Genomic DNA, 17,723 nt, shown 5'->3' on the forward strand with positions numbered 1-17,723 from the left:
TCCCCCTCTTACCTAACTTGCCCCTCTTTATCTATTCCCATCTGTTTTTCTTTTATTATTTGCATTTATTTGCATATTCCGATTTATACTACAGTTGTTATCAATGCATATAAAGATATATCATTCACGCTGTTAATTGTTATTTAATCATAATTAGCATTTCTTTCAATAAGTAAAATTTGTGATTTTTTTGTTGTGCAATATCCAAGTTATAATAAACTTAATTTACACACAAAAAATCACTGCAGGATAATGTTGGGTAAAGAAGGATTGGGCAAAATGGATTTCAGGAAATATAAAGCACCAATGGAAGAAGTCCTGAAGAAGGATCGGGCATGTTGAGTTCTAGGGAACATTAACTACCTTTAGAGATGTATATTAGTAGATTACTCCCTTCTCTTCATTAAAAAAATTACAAATGCATTTGTATGGAATATTCAGGAGGAATAACTGTTGGCTGAAAGATTTGAAGGTGTTTGGGCACATTTGGCTTTGTTCATCCGTACTGGAGGTTCCATCTAGTGCCTCCGTACCAAAGTCATAAGACTTGATTGCAAGAATAGTGCTGGTATAAATAGTTTGATGGTAAGAATAGTGCAGAAATAAACCTGATCTTGACAGACAGCATTGGAAATAAAAAGAAAATATACAGTATGCAAATAATTTTGAATATATAGTACTGTGTAAAAATTTGAGGCAAGTGTGGAAAAAATCCTGCAAGGTAAGAATGCTTTCAAAAATCGAAGTGTTAAAAGTTTACTTTAATCAACTTACAAAATACAAAGTAAATGAGCAAAAGAAATTTTAATCAGTATTTGGAGTGACCACTCTTTGCCTTCAGCATCACTTCTTTAGGTACACTTGCACATAGTTTTTGAAGGCACTCAGCAGGGTAGTTGTTCCAAACTTAGAGAACTAACCACATATCCTCTATGGATGTAGGCTTGTGCAAATCCTTCTGTGTCTTCATGCAATCCCAGACAAACTCGATGTTGAGATCATGGCTCTATGCAGGCCACATCATCACTTCCAAAGCTCTTTGGGGGCATACCTTATAAATCGAGGGCGAAACGTGCATTGGGGCACAAGACAACATCCCATATCTACTCATTTGACCATGTAAGTCACCTTGTCACTATTCCTCTTCCATTTTGGATGTTTCTTTACATATAGCGGATCTCTTATAGAGCTTGGATACCAAATACCATATATGCGCACCTACTTGGGCTTTTGAATTCATGAAGTTATCCTTTAGTAGCTTCTATAGACATTTATATCTCCCCTTGGTTAATATTAACCACATAGATTTATATTTAGATTGTGCAATATTTGGGTGCAATAATTAGGATTTCCTGACTGTCGTGTTTTATAAATCTACATATACCTTGACTACTATGTCTTTACAAATATGATATTCATGTGTTGGTGTTTTGTGGTCTTCCATTGTTATACTCTGTAGGATTGTTCTTTTTAATCTTTATTTAATAAACGTATATTTTTTATTGGTGTAAAAACACCTATTGTCTCTGTTTGGTGATATTCATGTATTGGTGTTGCCTTTTGCGTCAAAAATAATTTTCTGTCTATTCATGCTCCTTATGTTGGTAGTCATTTAGAATATATTGTAAGCCGATCAGATGAGTCCCTGATGGTATTGCATGATGGATAATTATCTGCCTGCTTTTTTCAGCATTGAGGACACCATTAATCCTGCTCAAATCCTCAACTCCATTTGCGGAAATGCAGACCTAAACTTGCAAGGGACCTCCACCATGCTTCACTGTTGTTTGCAAACATTTATTATTGTACCTCTCTCCAGTCCTTTGACGAACAAGCTGCCTTTAGATACAGCTAAATATATAGCTCAGAACACCTGCTGACATTTTTTTGCACCTCAGTTCCTATGTTTTCATGCATAGTTGAGTCGCTTAGACTTGTTTCTATGTTGAAAGCATGCCTGTTTTGCTGCAATTCTTCTATGATGACCACTTCTGGCCAGACATCTCTAAACAGTAGATGGATGTAGCTGGCGCACACTGATTGCTGCCAGTTCTGAGGTGATCGCACTGCTAGACATCTTCTGATTTCAAAGCGAAGAATGCATTATGTCTCTTTCATCTGCTGTACTAAATTTCCTTGGATGGACACTGTGTCTTATGGTCCTCAATGTTGCCCATTGTTTGGTGCTTTTTCTGTTTCAATAATTTTTATTAAGGGGTTTTTAACATTCTGGGGAAGGAGAAACAATCATCCAAATCCTCAAATAAACAACAATATATGGAATTTACATATATAATAAGGTTACAAACAATGAGACTTATTATTTTAAACAAAAACATAATAACTTACTTCAAAGTTAAGCCAAGCTATAATTATTAAAGGGAAAAAAAGGAAGATAATATTAGGATGAGGACAATAAAGGACACGGAGAAGATAGGAAGGATATGGGAAGGGAGAAAACAAAACTTGGAGTAAAGGGAGGGGGAGAGGGATACAGGGAAGGGTAAATAGGATAGGGAAGATAGCGGTAAGAAAGGCAAGGGAAATTAAAGGGGGAAACAGAAGAAGTTAGTCTTCTGAGATTATATTTCACACATAATCATAGTATAAAACGTACTATTGATAACAAGGATAGAAGATCAGATTATGTAATCATTTGATCATACTGGAAGAATTTTAGTGTAACGTTTAGATAGCTAATTCCGCATGGGAAGAAAAGTGAGAATTCCATAGTGACTATATTTTAATATAGGGTTGTTTTTTAGGGCAAAATCAAGTTCAAAGGTATTATGATGAGTGACCTTTTCCAAAATATTGTTTATAGTAGGTATGTCAACAGTAGTGTTGAGCATTCCGATACTGTAATATCGGGTATCGGCCGATATTCGCGGTATCGGAATTCCGATACTTAATTCCGATACTTTTACAATATCGAATACCGGAATCGGAAGTTCCCATAATGCCTGCGCTCTGCAGTGTCTGTGAAGGATGACAAGTTGGATGGCAGCGCGATCCAGCCTGTCATCAGAATGCCATCCCAGCGGGGGAGAATTCTCCTGATTGTTTAAAAGCCGGCGGGCGGTAAAAAGCCGCCGGCTTTTAAACAATCACACAGCCCCATACTGCTTCCCCGCAGCCTCCCACCCCGATCCTCCGCTCCCCTCGCCACCTCCAATCCCGATCGTAAGCTAGGACCGGGCGGGGAGCGCAGCACCAAGGAGCGAAGGACCCGGGCGGGGAAGCCGGCAGTGAAAAGACTTCACTGCCGGCTTTCCCGTTCTGTACTGCACTTTCCCGCCGGTTATTTCAAATGAACAGCTGAGGTATCAGGTGATGCTGATCAGCTGTTCATTTGAAGTCGCCGCGTTGCCCTCAGAGGGTTCATGTGAGTTCATGCTTCACTGCATGAACTCACATGAACTTTCCCACGGCCGCACAGGTCAGCCTCACCTCCCAGACCCGTCATGATTAGTGTGTGTGCGGGGTGTGTGTGCGGGGTGTGTGTGCGATGTTTGTGTGCGGGGTGTGTGTGCGGGGTGTGTGTGCGATGTTTGTGTGCGGGGTGTGTGCGATGTGTGTGTGCGATGTTTGTGCGGGGTGTGTGTGCGGGGTGTGTGTGCGGGGTGTGTGTGCGATGTTTGTGTGCGGGGTGTGTGTGCGATGTGTGTGTGCGATGTGTGTGTGCGATGTTTGTGCGGGGTGTGTGTGCGGGGTGTGTGTGCGGGGTGTCTGTGCGATGTTTGTGCGGGGTGTGTGTGCGGGGTGTGTGTGCGAGGTGTGTGTGCGAGGTGTGTGTGCGGGGTGTGTGTGCGGGGTGTGTGTGCGGGGTGTGTGTGCGGGGTGTGTGTGCGGGGTGTCTGTGCGGGGTGTCTGTGCGGGGTGTGTGTGCGGGGTGTGTGTGCGGGGTGTGTGTGCGATGTTTGTGCGGGGTGTGTGTGCGGGGTGTGTGTGCGGGGTGTGTGTGCGATGTTTGTGCGGGGTGTGTGTGCGGGGTGTGTGTGCGGGTGTGTGTGCGGGGTGTCTGTGCGGGGTGTGTGTGCGGGGTGTGTGTGCGCGGGGTGTGTGCGCGGTGTGTGTGCGTGCAGGCAGACATAGGCCGATGTGACACTACTACTCCCATCGGCCTATGTCTGTCCCCCGTCCACTCGTGCCAGCAGGATCAGCTCGATGGGAGCAGTAGTTCCCATCAGCCTGATCCTGCTATTTAAATTGCCCTACTGTGTCCCCAATAAATGTTAGATACATGTCATTGGTGGCCAGTGGTTACCTAAAAGAAATTAGTTCATACATTACCTGTCCCCGCCGATCGCCACCTAAAATATAGTAAAAAATAAAAAACTACACCTATACTCACCTAGACACCTAATTCCCCGAAGCCATCGATCTCCTGTAATAGAATCTAAAATAATAAACCACAACCTTATCCTTACCCCTCCGGAGTAGTCCACGAGTGTCCCACGAAGATCTCCAGTTCAGAGCAGCCACATAGAATGTGACCGCTCTGAACCGCTGCCGCCGCTAGAATGACGGGGCCGTAAGGGTTCACCGGAGTTCAGGCAGCGCTGCTCTGGTTAGCTGCTTTACGGCCCTGCTGTATCGTGAGAAATTCCCACGGTACAGCAGTGCGGTAAAGGAGGTCTCCGGAGCTGCGCTGCCTGAATGCACTCCGGTGACCTCAGTCAGTGGCTCCCACTGCCGGGAGCGGACGTGTTCCCGGCAGTGTGAGCTTACAGCAGCCATGCACAGCTGTCACCATCTCCAGATGTGACAGCTGTGCATGGGAGATCAGCGCAGGAACGTGGACAGGTAACTATTATTTTTAGTAAACTAAGAATTAAATAAAATGGTGTGTTTTATTTCAAATAAATTATTTTTTTCTGGGTGTAGTGTGTTTTTTCTTTTTAACACTTTGTAGGTTAGTAATGGGGGTGTCTTATAGACGCCCATCATTACTAACCTGGGCTTCATGGCAGCTGGCGCTGACATGAACCCCACCACTATTACCCCCTGCCACCGCACCAGGGCAGCGTGGAAGAGCGAGGCTAAGTGCCAGAATTGACGCATCCTATGGATGCGCCATTTCTGGGGCGGCTGACGGCTGGTGTTTCTAGCCTGGGAGGGAGCCAATATTCATGGCACCCTTCCTGGGCTATTAATATCAGCCCCCAGCTGTCTGCCTAGCCTTTGCTAGCTATTAAAATAGGGGGGACCCCACGTCATTTTTTGGGGGGGTCCCCCATTTTAATAGCTATTAAAGGCTAGGTATTCAGCTGGGGGCTGATATTAGTAGCCTGGGAAGCTCCGTGGGTTTTACCCCCTTCCCAGGCTTCAAACATCTGCCCCAGCCGTCTGCTTAACCTCCGCTAGAGACTAAAATTATGGGGGATCCCACGCCATTTTTTTTTTAAATAAATCCTTTATTTTAACACTAAATGACATTTGAGGAGTTAATAAAGATGCAGTCCCTAAATTATTATTTATTTTTTAATAAATTTTTCCCAAAACTTTTGACGTGGGCTTCGCCATATTTTCGTATGCCAGCCAGGTACAGCATCCAGCTTCTATGAACGCGCCATTGTCCGGGGCGGCTGCGGACTGCAATTTTCAGCGGGGGGGGGCAGAAAGCTTGGGCCTCCCTGCGCTGCAGATTCCAGCCCCCAGCTGCCTAGTTGTACCTGGCTGGACACAAAAATAGGGAGAAGCTCCACGTTTTTTTTTTTTTTAATTATTTCATGAAATTCATGGAATAATTAAGAAAAAAAGGGCTTCCCTATATTGTTGTGTCCAACCAGGTACAAATAGGCAGCTGGTGGTTGGGGGCAGCCCGTTCCTGCCTGCTGTACCTGGCTGGACACAAATATAGTGTCCAGGAAATTCATGAAATAATTAAAAAAAAATTATGTGGGGCTTCGCCCTATATTTGTGTCCAGTCAGGTACAGCAGGCAGGAACGGGCTGCCCCCAACCACCAGCTGCCTATTTGTACCTAGCCGGAAACAACAATATAGGGAAGCCCTTTTTTTCTTAATTATTCCATGAATTTCATGAAATAATTTAAAAAAAAAATACGTGGGGCTTCGCCCTATTTTTGTGTCCAGCCAGGTACAACTAGGCAGCTGGGGGATGGAATCTGCAGCGCAGGGAGGCCCAAGCTTTCTCCCCCCCCCCCCCCCCCGCTGAAAATTGCAGTCCGCAGCCGCCCCGGAAAATGACGCGTTCATAGAAGCTGGATGCTGTACCTGGCTGGCATACAAAAATATGGCGAAGCCCACGTCAAAAGTTTTGGGAAAAATTAATTTAAAAATAAATAATAATTTAGGGACTGCATCTTTATTAACTCCTCAAATGTCATTTAGTGTTAAAATAAAGGATTTATTTTAAAAAAAATTGATGTGGGGCTTCGCCCTATATTTGTGTCCAGCCAGGTACAGCAGGCAGGAACAGGCTGCCCCCAACCACCAGCTGCCTATTTGTACCTGGCCGGACACAACAATATAGGGAAGCCCTTTTTTAAAAAAATTATTTCATGAAATAATTAAAAATAAATTGACGTGGGGCTTCGCACTATATTTGTGTCCAGCCAGGTACAGCAGGCAGGAATGGGCTGCCCCCAACCACCAGCTGCCTATTTGTACCTGGTTGGACACAACAATATAGGGAAGCCCTTTTTTTCTTAATTATTCCATGAATTTCATGAAATAATTTTAAAAAAAAATGCGTGGGGCTTCGCCCTATTTTTGTGCCCAGCCAGGTACAACTAGGCAGCTGGGGGCTGGAATCCGCAGCGCAGGGAGACCCAAGCTTTCTGGGCCACCCCCGCTGCAAATTGCAGTCCGTAGCCGCCCCAGAAAATGGCGCATTCATAGAAGCGCCATCTTCTGGCGCTGTACCCAACTCATCCAGGGCCCTGGTGCGGTGGCTCACTGGGTAATAAAGGGGTTAAGGCCAGCTTGGCATTATCAGCTGGCCCTAAGCCCGAAATTCATGGGGTCACGCCAATATTAGACATGACCACCATGAATTTCTAGTAAAGTATTTAAAAAAACACAAACACCCAGAATAAAGTCCTTTAATTGAAATAAAGACACAATTCTTTATTGTTCTAAATTAAACCATACTTACCGTCACGCCCATTCCAGCTGAAGCCAACGATCTCCTGCAATAAAAGTAAAATAATAAAGCAACCTCATCCTTACCTTTCCATGGCTCCCACGACAGCTTCAGCTCTGCTACATCGAGATGACAGGCTGGACCGCAGCAGAACGCTGCCATTCAGCCTGTCATCCCGCAGACACTGAGAAGCGCAGGCATACTTCCACTCCTCAGTGTCTGGCTGTGACGGCATAAAGATGAGCCGAGTTCATGTCCAATGAACTCAGCTCACCTCATGCACGTCACTGACAGCGTGGGAAAATTCTCCTGCACTCAGCACTTCAGCGTGAGAATTTTCCCACGCTGTCAGTGACGTGCATGAGGTGAGCTGAGTTCATTGGACATGACCTCACCTCATGTATGTCACTGACAGCGTGGGAGAATTCTCACGCTGAAGCGCTGAGTGCAGGAGAATTTTCCCACGCTGTCAGTGACGTGCATGAGGTGAGCTGAGTTCATTGGACATGACCTCACCTCATGTATGTCACTGACAGCGTGGGAGAATTCTCACGCTGAAGCGCTGAGTGCAGGAGAATTTTCCCACGCTGTCAGTGACGTGCATGAGGTGAGCTGAGTTCATTGGACATGAACTCGGCTCATCTGGATGACGTCACAGAGAGACACTGAGGAGCGCAAGCAAGCCTGCGCTTCTCAGTGTCTGCGGGATGACAGGCTGGATGGCAGCGTTCTGCTGCGGTCCAGCCTGTCATCTCGATGTAGCAGAGCTGGAGCTGTCCTGGGAACCATGGAAAGGTAAGGATGACGTTGCTTTATTATTTTTCTTTTATTGCAGGAGATCGTTGGCTTCAGCTGGAATGGGCGTGATGGTAAGTATGGTTTAATTTAGAACAATAAAGAATTGTGTGTTTATTTCAATTAAAGGACTTTATTCTGGGTGTTTGTGTTTTTCTTTAACTTTGACTATGGGGTTAGTAATGGGGGTGTCTTATAGACGCCTCTCCATTACTAACCTGGGCTTGATGTCATCTGGCATTATAAGCTGACATCAACCCCAGCCCTATTACCCCACTGCCACCGCTACAGGGCAGTGGGAAGAGCGAGGCTAAGTGCCAGAATTGGCGCATCCTATGGATGCGCCATTTCTGGGGCGGCTGACGGCTGGTGTTTCTAGCCTGGGAGGGGGCCAATATTCATGGCACCCTTCCTGGGCTATTAAAATCAGCCCCCAGCTGTCTGCCTAGCCTTTGCTAGCTATTAAATTAGGGGGGACCCCACGTTATTTTTTTTGGGGGGTTCCCCCATTTTAATAGCTAGTAAAGGCTAGGTATTCAGCTGGGGGCTGATATTAGTTGCCTGGGAAGCTCCGTGGGTATTACCCCCTTCCCAGGCTTCAAACATCTGCCCCAGCCGTCTGCTTAACCTCCGCTAGAGCCTAAAATTAAGGGGAACCCCACGCCAATTTTTTTTTAAATAAATCCTTTATTTTAACACTAAATGACAAGTACAGTAATCAACACTGTCACTGTACTTCATATATATGTGACTGACATGTTTCTATCTATCTAATCTATGTGTGATTCTCTATTCTTTCTATTCTAAATTGTCGGGTATAGATGCTGAATTGCCGGCCGGCTTTCTTAAAGAGACGGTGCACGAAAACACTAATATTTTTTTAAATAAATCCTTTACACTAAATGACAAGTACAGTAAGCAACACTGTCACAGTACTTCATATATATGTGACTGACATGTTTCTATCTATCTAATCTATGTGTGAAGCTCTATTCTGTCTGTTATAAATTGTCGGGTACCGCTGCTGAATTGCCGGCCGGCTTTTTTAAAGAGACGGTGCATGAAAACACTATTATTTTTTAAAATAAATCCTTTACACTAAATGACAAGTACAGTAAGCAACACTGTCCCTGTACTTCATATATATGTGACTGACATGGTTCTATCTACCTAATCTATGTGTGATTCTCTATTCTTTCTATTCTAAATTGACGGGTACCGATGCTGAATTGCCGGCCGGCTTTCTTAAAGAGACGGTGCACGAAAACACTAATATTTTTTTAAATAAATCCTTTACACTAAATGACAAGTACAGTAAGCAACACTGTCACAGTACTTCATATATATGTGACTGACATGTTTCTATCTATCTAATCTATGTGTGAAGCTCTATTCTGTCTGTTATAAATTGTCGGGTACCACTGCTGAATTGCCGGCCGGCTTTTTTAAAGAGACGGTGCATGAAAACACTATTATTTTTTAAAATAAATCCTTTACACTAAATGACAAGTACAGTAAGCAACACTGTCCCTGTACTTCATATATATGTGACTGACATGGTTCTATCTACCTAATCTATGTGTGAAGCTCTATTCTTTCTGTTGTAAATTGTCGGGTACCGGTGAATGCCGCTGATGAATTGCCGGCTTTTCATGTCATTCTACATTATTCTTAGTTGTTTTACTTCATGTAGAATTAACCTACAAGGAAAGAAAGGGTTTATTTTCATTCCGATATTTGTGTCCCATTGACTTGCATTGGTTTCCGGTATCGGAATCGGCTATATCCGATACTTTTTGGGTATCGGCCCGATCCAATCCGATACGATATTTCCTGATATCGGAAGGTATCGCTCAACACTAGTCAACAGCTTTCCATTTAGCAGTGATAAGAAGTTTAGCTACTGAAAAAATATGTATTGAAAGATATTTTATTTTTGGGGGGAGAGTATCTATCTCTAAAGATAAAAGAGATAATTGTGGAGTCATATGTAGTTTTTCCTTCCCCAAGATGTAGAGAAAGTCATAAATCTCTTTCCATAATATTTTTATTTTTTGGACAGGTCCAAAAAATATGCATTATGTTGCATTTGCTCCCGCATTTTCTCCAACATAGGTCAGAATAGTCTGGGTAGGCTTCTTTGAGTCTGACAGGAGTCAAATGCCATCGGGAAATTATTTTGAAAAAATTTTGTTGAATATTTGCATTAATAAACTATTTATATGTGTATTTTAGTGTATGTTGCCAGTCACTTTTGGAAAAATTCTTGTGAAGGTCAGCTTCCCATTTTAAGATTTGTTTAGATTTGGAGAATTCAAGGTCCGAGTTGAATAGGGAATATATATTTTTTGTATTCCATATTTTATCTGAAGAAGGTTGGTCTAATAACATAATATGGTCCGTGGTAAGGCCAAAGGTAGTGATATTTTATTTCTTATAAGTTTCCTTAGTTCTATCAAGTTGAAAATTTCCTCTTCTGGTAGACCGTAAACAGTTTTTAAAGTATAAAAGTTTAGTATTCTGTCTTTATTTGGGCCTGTAAGAATATGAGAATAGTCTTTAATTCCTAATTTAGTCCATTTCCCAGTTGGAAATTTTGGAATAATTAGACTGAAAGTATTTAAAGGAACTTTTTCAGGGGGATAGGGACAAATTTTGGCTAGAGATAGTTTGTAAAGTCTTTTCCATTGTGTAATGGTGGATTTTAAAAGAGGATGAGATGGTAATGATAGATTTGGGATTAATAAATGAATTAGGATTAGGGAAGATAAAGGGATATTTCTGTTTGAATATTCTTCTAAAGAGACCCAATTTTGTATGTTATTTTTTAATAGCCATTTCTTGATTTGTAATACGATATTAGTCTCGTAATACGCGCAAATATTGGGTAAAGCTATACCTCCGTTTGCTTTACTTTTGAGGAGAAGATTTTTATTTACTCCTGGGGATTTGTTCTGCCAAATATAATCTGCTAATTGCTGGTGTAATTTTTGAATCCAGTGGGAGGGTATAAGAAGATGTGTCAGTTTTAGCGAAATTTCTTAGTGTGTTCTGAATTTCTTTAACTATTTCCGAAAGGTTTGTTTCGACTATAAGACTCAAAGATTTTGTTATTCTTATACCTTAAAAAGTGATTTTGGACTCCTCCCAAGAAAAAGGGAACTCACCCTTAATGATGTTTTTTAAATTCGAATCCAAGTGAAAACTGAGGATTTTTGATTTTCTTTCATTTACTTTGTAATAAGAAACAAATGAGAACTTTTCTATTATTTTGGTTATTTCACGAAGAGAATTTAAAGGATCCGAAATGGTTATGAGGATGTGGTCAGCAAAAAGTCCTATCTTGTGCTGCCTCAATCCCGAGGGAATTCCCTTGATGTTTTTATTAAGTCTGATTAGTTCTGCAAGGGGTTCTATTGATAGGGTAAATAGTAGCGGTGAAAGGGGGCAACCCTGAAGAGTACCATTTGTTAAAGGAAATAAGTTAGAGTAGTGATTATTAACTATAGTTTTGGCGGAAGGATTTGAGTAGAGCGCTATGATAGAGTTTAACATGTTGCCTTCAAAGCCAAATTTTTTAAGTGTTAAAATCATGTAGTTCCAATTTATGCGATCAAACGCTTTTTCGGCATCTATTGATAATAAAATTGATGGGATTTTTTCGATTTCGATCATAGATAGTAGATTTATCACTCTTCTGGTGCTATCTTGGGCTTGTCTATTTTTAATGAAACCTACTTGGTCAGAATGAATTAATTCTGAAATAATGTCTTTCATTCTATCTGCTATAATTTTTGCGTATAATTTAACATCTACGTTAAGTAGGGAAATGGGATGGTAGTTTTGTGTTAATTCTAAGTTGCTATTTGGTTTGGGGATAACTGTAATATTTGCGAGTAAGGATTCCCTCGCAAAAGAGCCAGCACAGGAATTAAAATTAAAGAAGGAAAGTAAAGGTTTTGTTAAATACTGCTGGAATATTTTATAGTATTCATTGGGGTATCCGTCTGGGCCTGGGTATTTTTTGTCTTTGAGTTTAGTAATAGCAGAGATTATCTCTTCTTTAGTGAAGGGTTCATTTATAAGTTGTACTGGATTTAATTTAGGTAGAGAGACCTCTTCTAGGAATTTGTTAATATCTTGTGTATTAGGTTGTAAATTGTTGGGGTCGTCCTTTAGATTGTATAGATTGTAATAAAATTTCCCAAACTGATCTATAATAGTTTGGGGGGATGAAGAGTAACAGTCTTGATCCTCTATTTTTAGGGATTTTATTCTTGTTTTGAAATGTTGATTTTTCACTCTGTTTGTGGTAAGTTTGGACATTTTATTATAAGAGAAATTAAAATTTTGCCGAGAAAATTTAATCATTTTATCGTAATCTTTTAAAAGGAGGGCTTTAAATTCTGATCTGAGTTTTAATTGATTAGTGTGTGTTTGAGTTGATGGGTTTTTTTGTTGATTTTTTTCTTCTATGTTGATTTTTTTTAGTAATTTCCTTTATTTGTTCTTTAGTCTTTGTTTTGTGAATAGAGTTTATTTGTATCAAAATTCCACGAATGACAGCCTTGTGGGCATTCCATAAAGAGTTAGGAGATATTTCGGGGGAATTATTTTCTTTAAAATAATTTTCCAAGGCAATTTCTATTTTCTTTTTATATAAAGGATAATTAAAGAAAAAGGAGTTACCTTTCCATTCTTGGGGGGGGGGGGGGGGGTTTAATGACGACACCCCTAATTTTCATGTTACTGGAGCATGGCCAGACCATGTAATATGACCTATGGAGGCTTAATGATATGTCAGTGAGTATTAAATCAAACCGCGAGAAAGATTTATGTAAATTGGAAAAAAAGGAGAATTCACTCGAGGAGTTAAAACAACGAAATACATCATGTTCTTTTATTAACCAATTATTTAAGGAAGGCCTACTACACCTAGTGGAAGCTGTAGAGTCAAGTTGCTTGTTTGGGATGATATTAAAGTCACCTAAAATGATGAGGATACCTTTCTGGATTTTATTTACCTTTTTCATCAATTTATTGAGGAATGTTACTTGTCCTACCTTAAGAGCATAAATGTTAACAATCGTATATGTTACAGATTCCAGGTCACATAATAAAATATGGAATCTTCCATTTGGGTCTACTATTTCATCAATAAATTGGAAAGTAATGGTATCCCTTATTGCAGTAAGAACTCCAGCCTTTTTAACTGAAGATGAAGATCTATAGGAATAAGGAAAAGATCTATGGCTAAATTTAGGAGGGTTTTTTTCTTTAAATTTAGTTTCTTGGAAAGAAACTATGTCTGCCTTTGATTGTACAGCCTCCTTCCAAGCGGAATATCGCTTCAAGGGACTGTTAAGTCCCTTGACGTTCAAAGATAGAAATTTTAACGCCATTATAAACTAAAGAAACAATTAAAATTGCAACCAGTATGATCAGTTTTAAACAAGGTATCACCATGTCAACATTTGTATCTGTGTGTTTATAAAGCAATATAGAGGGGAACGAAAAAACAGACATATCTAAATACAAAGAAAAAAAAGAGTTGAAGCTTTAATGTTTCTCAGAAAGCTGAGAGGTGGGAGTGGAAGAAAAAAGATACAATATCTAACTCCTTGACCTAAGTGGGAGGAAAAAGAAAAAAAAGTTCAGCAGTGCTCTGCACAGAAGACCTGGAATTTTGCAGGTGTAAAAAGGATATGTGTTATACAATGTCTTCAATGTTGCCCATTGTTTGGTGCTTTTTCAAAAGAGCTTGAACAGCACATCTTGATACTACAGTTTGCTTTGAAATCTTTGCCTAGGCTGTAATGACCGGAGGTCCGAGAGAAATCCAGTGAGTCAGAAACTAAGACAGAGACAGAAATAAACAACACTTTCTTTACTAAAACAGGAATTAGACTAAAATTCAGTATTACATGAATCAGTCTCAGGTTCTACCTGGGACACTGTCCCTACTAAATACACACAGTCAGCAAAAGCTGAAATCAATGTGCCAATCTCAAGGTTTCCAGTTTATGTGAATTATTCTAAATATCTGGAACAATTTTACCTAAAACACGGTGTCAATCTAGTGTGGGTGTTCTATAGGGACCCCTGAGATGGCACACTGAGTACAATCCTACCACTACTAACAATAACAATGCATGAAACTTTACCAATTGCTCTTATACCCCTAGTATAGGGATACCCGGGTATCTTAAAGTTACGGTACCGTTAACCTCAGATGTGGTCTATCACAGTCCTGTGAATCGCGGTGGCTGCAGCTAGTCCCGGAAAACTTTGGCGCCAAATAAAAAGCAACGTTTTCAAAAACAGCAAAGGTTCCTTGTCTTGTCAGCCGATGCCGAGCCCACACGCCGGGGACTTTAGTCCTGTAGCCTTAGGTTAAGGTCTGGGAAGAACTCAGTATCCTCTCAATGTGAATGGCACTGGACCCCGTCTCTCCTCTTGCAGTCACTCACTGTTTCCCAGACCACTGACCACGTGCTCCGTCACAGAGATGATATCCTCAGTCTCTTTCCCTCTTACTCGACACTTGGCTCGTTCAGCACAAAGTCTCTAGTCCACTCAGCATGGACTTCCACAAAACTCCAAAAAGCCACACAGCTTTCCCCAGCTCAGCACTCGTTCTTAAGCAGGGACACAGCTTCACCAGGGCCAGGGGTTAACAACCCCCACAGGAAAGCTTGTAGAGAGAGAGTCTTGTTGAAGTTCAGTCCTCACAGTTCTCCTCAGACTCTACTTCCAGAGTCTCACACAGCAGACACCCTCAGAACACACAGGGTCTCCCGATCCGCCCCTGCTCTGAGCTCAGCCAGGTAAAACCCACAGGGTCCTAATGCTCTCCTGCTGCTATCACAGTTCACACTCTCACATAGGCGACACCTTGCTGAGCAATATAAGTACTTTGTGTATTTGTTGCTTTGCTCAGTCTTTTCTTCATATGTGGGGTGACATGACATGAAAATAATAATCCTTATCAACTCTTTAGTATAATTGGTTACTCATACACCTGAATATAATACTACAAAATCCTAGACTTTGTGCAAGTGAACCTAAAAGAATTGATGCTTTTTAGTTACACTAAATATTAATTTGATTTAGATTTTTTATAGTGTTCATTCACTTTGCATTATGTTAATTCATAAAAATAAATTAACACTTTTCTTTTTTTAAGCATTCTTACGTTGCAGCATTTTTTCCACACCAGCCTAAAACTTTTGCATGGAGCTGAATATACCCTGAAGGAAGTTGCAGATTTTTGTGACAATACAATGGGTTTCTGTTCCATATGTTCTTGGACCTCCCCCCTCCACCACCCATCATTTGTACTTGAATTTTGTTTTCCATCTGTTAATTATATTTTTTTGTCAAACTTATACATTTCTTTCATTCATGTCCTTTACTTGCAGCACTGATATACTAAGATGAGATGTTGATAACTATATCAAGCATTCATAATGTGCTGCCATGTATTCTTTCAATCCTGACATTGTCTGAGACAAGATTTTCATAAGTAGCTAGATCACAGTAAGAGACGTAGACATAGTTTGATCTCACAGTCCCATTATGCTCCCTTGATCCTTTCCTGCCGTCTGCTCAGTCTTAATTGCCCTGCATATTCTGAGACGCGAGAGATGGGAAACGTAACCGCCTTATTTAAAGTGAAATAAAGAAAAAAAAAAACAAATGCTAAGTCATCATATCTTTTTCCTCCTTCGTCCTTTTCTGTAGTATACCACAATCCAAGGGATATAAAGCTGCAGCTCTTTGCCAGTGTACGCCTAATAATTAGTCTATACCTAAATGAATCATATCCAAACCTTGATTGGCACTATTTTGACAGCTGAGAATAGGATTTTACATTGATGGCCTACTACTGGCTGATTCTTTTTTTTGGCTTTCCCCATTTTCATTATTGATCACAATAAAAGTGTCTTATCTAAAAAGGAACCTGCCAACAGGTTTTTCCCACATGAAGGAGGGCCAGCACCCGTAAGCTCTCATATACAGCATTCTAGCGCTGTATATAAGTCCTCAATGCGCATTACATAAAACAAAAACTAGCTTTTATTATACTCTCCTACGGTACGGTACGGTCCTATGAGAATTTCTTGCTTTGTGTGGATGACGCGTCCTTCGTCATCTACACTGTGTCCTCCATCGCGTTCCTGTGCAGGCACACTTCTCTCTGCCTTAGGAGGGCAGAGCAAAGTATTGTAGTGACATGTGCGGGGAAACCGCCACATGTGCACTACAGTACTTTGCTCTGCTCTCGGCAGGGCGAAGAGATGTGCACCTGCGCAAAAGCGTGATGGAGGACACTGTGCGGATAACGTAGGACACGTTATCCACATGAAGCAAGCAAGAGGATGGCGATTGAAGAAAGAGAGGAAGTGCCGCATCAAGACCAGCGACGCCCATCGGACTGGACAGTGCCATAGGTGAGTATAGTAAAGGCTCTTTATTGTGTTATGCAGAGCGCATTGATGACTTACAGTATATATAGTTTTCTAGAATGCTGTATATGAGGGCTTGCAGGTGCTGGCCCTACTTTATATGGGAAAAACCTGGTTACAGATTCCCTTTAAAGGGTACCTGACATCTGATACATGTTACTCGTGGATCGGGCACCATGTATCATACCATGGCTGCATCATTTCAGTCATATATGTTTAATTCTATAATGATGCAGCCTTTCAGAGAGAAACATAGTTTAATAGCTTCTCCTCACCCGCTGCTAATGACTGACAAGTCTATGCTGTCATTCCTGGGCAGAGGGTGGAGAGAAGTCACTGGGGATTTGCATGTCCAACTAGAGTCCCGTGCGGCTTGGTTCCTGGTGGCTATTAAACTAAGCTATGTTTTTCTCTGAGGCTGCAGCATTTCAGAGTTAAACATGTATGACTGAAATTATGCAGCCATGGTCTGATCCATGCTGCCCGATCCACGGGTGACATGTATCAGCTGTCAGGTTCTCTTTAAAGGGAATCTGTCACCAGGTTTTTCCCATCCCAGTAATGTATTAGGATGATGGTATAGGTAAAAGGTCAGCCCGGTATACACATTTACAATTCACAAGCACATATAAGCTATATAAATAAAATCCATATACAGAGTAAATTTGGACGTCGTATAGTCAATGTCTGCATTTTCTTTTATTTTCACTAAGGGCTGTACAGTAAAAATAATACTGCTTTAGCCTATGCATTCTTTATAATAATGACTTCTGTGGAATCGTAAGAATATTTACCATTATTCTTAATAATGACTCATCCTATTGTTATCAGATTACTGGTGTATGTTCTGTGATATATACTGATAGCACAATGCAGGCTGTGTTCTCAGTTTGTGGTCAGCATTAGTATAAGTACTTTAATTCATAGGCAGGGATATAGATCAGTGTAATTCTCATCATGATGATATTCACTTTTATAGCATGAATGAATAATGTCGACTTTCCAGTACAACACAATATTCCTAGTTGGAGATTAGGAATCCAAATTGAAATGACAAAATGTCTGTGAATATAGTTTTGTAAATTAATTTATTATCCATTATTTCTCTAATCCTCCATTCTGTAGTACAGAATATATTCAATTAAATCATTGCCTTTTTATAGCAGGGAAGGGTGGGGATGTCACCATATAATTTCCCTATGGCATTCATGCCCTGAAATGGCCCAATTCTTAGTAAACTAATTTTGTAGATTTGTATGTAGAGTATATACGGGAAACAAAAGTATCTAAAAGCCCCCATACACATCAGAGAAAGGTCCAGGCTGAAACTGCTAATTTTACCCATAACGAA

The sequence above is a fragment of the Phyllobates terribilis genome, unplaced genomic scaffold, assembly GCF_046119375.1.
Source record: "Phyllobates terribilis strain yellow unplaced genomic scaffold, ASM4611937v1 Scaffold_1__5_contigs__length_1240528914, whole genome shotgun sequence".
NCBI lineage: Eukaryota > Metazoa > Chordata > Amphibia > Anura > Dendrobatidae > Phyllobates > Phyllobates terribilis.